The sequence below is a fragment of the Neophocaena asiaeorientalis genome, unplaced genomic scaffold, assembly GCF_003031525.2.
Source record: "Neophocaena asiaeorientalis asiaeorientalis breed wild unplaced genomic scaffold, Neophocaena_asiaeorientalis_V1.1 scaffold118, whole genome shotgun sequence".
In the NCBI taxonomy this organism is placed as follows: domain Eukaryota; kingdom Metazoa; phylum Chordata; class Mammalia; order Artiodactyla; family Phocoenidae; genus Neophocaena; species Neophocaena asiaeorientalis.
Window position 1 is genome coordinate 5,840,394 of NW_020175528.1, and position 3,973 is coordinate 5,844,366.

Below are 3,973 nucleotides of genomic sequence, written 5' to 3' on the forward strand. Positions count from 1 at the left end.
AACCCATGCACATATGGTCACCTTATCTTTGATAAAGGAGGCAGGAATGTACAGTGGAGAATGGACAGCCTCTTCAATAAGTGGTGCTGGGAACACTAGGCAGGTCCATGTAAAAGTAGGAGACTAGATCACTCCCTAACACCATACACAAAAATAAGCCCAAAACGGATTAAAGACCTAAATGTAAGGCCAGAAACTATCAAACTCTTAGAGGAAAATATAGCAAGGACACTCTATGACATAAATCACAGCAAGATCCTTTTTGACCCACCACCTAGAGAAATGGAAATAAAAACAAAAATAATCAAATGGGACGTAATGAAACTTCAAATCTTTTGCACAGCAAAGGAAACCATAAACAAGACAGGTAAGTGATGTAAAACAGGAGAAAATAGTTTTAAAATTAGAGAAATTGTCTAGGAGTTTCTACAGCCAATATTAAGAATTCCAGAAAGAGGAAAGAAAATTAAGAGTGGGAGAAATACCAAAAAAAAAAAACCTCTCAGAATTGAAAGAAATGACTTTATTCATTGAAAGTGCCCAATACGTGCTAAAAAGGATTAATAATAAAGACTTTCCTTCACCTAAAAGATGAAACTGGAAAAATTTCTGAACCCCAGTGATAATGAATAAATTCTAAAGTTTCTAGTCTCCAAAAGTCAGTTCTGTAAAATGGAATAAAAATCACAGTGGCCTTTGACTTTTCAGTGCCTACACTGGAAACTAGATGACCATAAGGAAAGCCTTCAAAGGTCTGAGGGAAGGCAATATTCAGCCTAGATTTCTAAAATCAGTTCTGTCTACAATTCATGTTTTGAGGTGAAAAGATAGATATTTTGATACATGCAAGTGTTCAGAAGTTTCAAAAATCACAAATTATTCCTAAAGGAAGTTTCTTTCGAATTGTTGTCCATGAGACCACACTACTCGGCTTTTCTCCAACCTCTCATTATTCCTTCTCTTTCTTTGCAGGCTAATCCTTCTTTACGGAAATATCAAAGTATGCTTTGTTTGTGTGCACTGATGTTTTTTTTTTTATCTTTTTTCAGATAACTGTCACTTGAAATATTTATCTGTTAATATGTGTACGTAAATATGTACTAATACAAATATATGTTCATATCCATATCTAAAAAAATTATTAAATTCAGATTTTTACTTGAAACTATTTATTCAGAAAATTAGTGTTAAAAAAGTCAAGTCTTGTACAAATTTACTATGTGAAATAAATATATATAATCAAAATCTTTTCCTTTTAAATTCATACAACAAGAATTGATGAGTTCCAATTCCAAAACTATCCTTTTAAAAACTATTAAATGTAGGAAAGGTTTTCAATCCTCTTTCAGAATCAGTTACCTTATATTTAATATTTGAATGATGATAATACCTGTATTATGGGTTGATTGGGAGGCTGAAATGCAATTATGTCAGGTAAAATGACTAGATACAATTGGTGCTTTAAAAACATTTAATGTTGTTTTTTCACTTCAGCCTGCCTTATTTCTTCCCTCAGTCTGAGCATAAACAGAAAAGATGGACTTTTTTTAGAAAATACATATTCCAAATGGAAGAAGATCCTGGCTAGATAGCGTGGAGAAGTGAAGTCAAGATTATCTGAGACATGAGGAGGTAGAATGATTTTATTAGCTGCCATGTGTATAGACTTTGGAGGTAGATGGTAATACCTAAACAGTAAATTTTAGGAGCTTTTCTCTGTTTTGTGAGCTATATATTCTCTTTTACTGATTTTTCAGAAATAACTCCAAGCCTTTTACCAGTCTGTGGAGTTGAATTTGTGTATCTTTTGAATATAGCACAATAATGAATCTTATCTTGAGGCAAGAGAAAAATACAGACATTTGTATTTTTCTATTCAGATGCAGAGAAATCACTGCAAATAAGCTTATTATACTTCATACGGCCTCCATTGACAGTCCATTCTAACAGATTTTTTCCTAGTCACCTTTTGACCAGAAATTACCCCATTTGCCACTTTGTAACGTGGCATACAGCTTGTGTTTAGAAATCTTCACCCTGTTTTACTCTGATGGTATTGAGAAAAATTATCCCTTTAGCGTTCAGTGAAAGTTCAGAGGGACCTCTCATGGAAGGTACCCCAATATAAATGACATCCAATTCTTCATTTTACAGATGAGAAAATCCTAACCCAAATAAGTGAATTAAATTTTCGAAGGTCACACAGTTAGCAGCTGGCAAAGGAGGACTCAGAGCCCACATCTCCTGAATCCTCGCTCAATTTGTCACCTTATATTTCTCACCTTATATTTCTCTGAATACTCAGAGATTCATTAAAAGAATATAATATAGTGATATCTCTCTAGAATTAGGCCAATATAACACCTTAATTTTCTCCAGTAACATTTCTTCAGTGTAGACCTCTGAATGCTCAGCCTCAATCCTTGAGGAAATCTACAAAGGATTGCTTGACTTGAAACCCAAACTCATTGCTGAATAAAACCATTGTAGCATAAAGCATGGCTTTTGAGAAGCATGTCCAAATAAAAACCTCCGTTGCATTGAGTCATTCTTACTTAAATTTATTCCTAATATTCAATACTATTTCCCATAATGATTTCAATTATCATTACACATCTACATTTTTAAAAATGTCATAGTTATTTGATTTCATGAGGGAGCTTCAGAAAAACTATTAATTTCCCTATTTGCAAGTCTGTTAGCTTCACCTCGAGATTCAGTTGGAAAAGTAGTTTGAACTGCTAGCTGTTACAACTCATCGTTATGTTTCCTAGTTACTGAAGCAAAGCTGTCCTAAATGAAGACAAAGTAGAAACATTACACCTGTCAAATGAAGTTACCGGGATCTGACAGAAGCTGTTATTGCCTTATCACAAAATTTCAAAGTCTTCTATGCATGATCTGTTTCATTATAGGAACCTACTGTCATGGGATTTATTATTTTTATTCCAAAGCTGCTAAAAAGTATTTTGTTTTATTCACCTATGTCTAATGATGAGATTAACAGCCTGAATCCAAAAGATACCATTGACAGGGACATTGCCATTGATGTCAAGGTGGTCAGAACAATAAAACTAGCAGCTTTGTCACAGAGGTATCATTATAGTGCTTTGTATGAGAAAAAATAAACTACTTAGCATACAAAGAGAAACCTCTGCCTTATAAATGAAGATTCGGAAATTTTCTTCTAGTTGGGTTGTATGAAAAATGGAAGTTGTTAGAAAGAGGTGACTTGGAACATTCAAAATGAGAAGCCAGAAATTTAATCTGAGAATTTAATTAAAATATGATGTTATGTAATATAACAGGATATAAGTATTTCCAATATATTTTTCTCTTCAAATATAGTTAGCATAAGATATCTTAATATTTCAAGACCAAATGTTTTATTTTGTGGCTCTTGTATTTTAAATCTAAGAAAACACTTGTTAATTTAATCGTCACATATCTTTTAACAGTGATTTACTCTTTTAAAAAAAAAAGTTTTCCATTTTTATATAGTTAACATTATCCACTTTTTCCTTGTGATTTTTGCTTTTGATTTTATGTTTACAGACTAGTCCCATGAGAACACATAAATATTTGTCAATATTTTGTGACAGTACTTGTAAGTTTGAATATTATTTTTAATACCTGTGCGTTTATTTCAGCAATAATTACTGTTCATGGTTTTTTTGTTTTTTGTTTTTTTTCGGTACGCGAGCCTCTCACTGCTGCGGCCTCTCCCGTTGCAGAGCATAGGCTCCAGACGCGCAGGCTCAGCGGCCATGGCTCACGGGCCCAGCCGCTCCGCGGCATGTGGGATCTTCGCGGACCGGGGCACGAACCTGTATCCCCTGCATTGGCAGGCGGACTCTCTCAACCACTGCGCCACCAGGGAAGCCTTACTGTTCATGTTTTTTATATTAGAGTCATAGATTCTTTTGTTTTTCCAAATGAGCCAAGCTATACCAGGACATTTATTAAATAATTC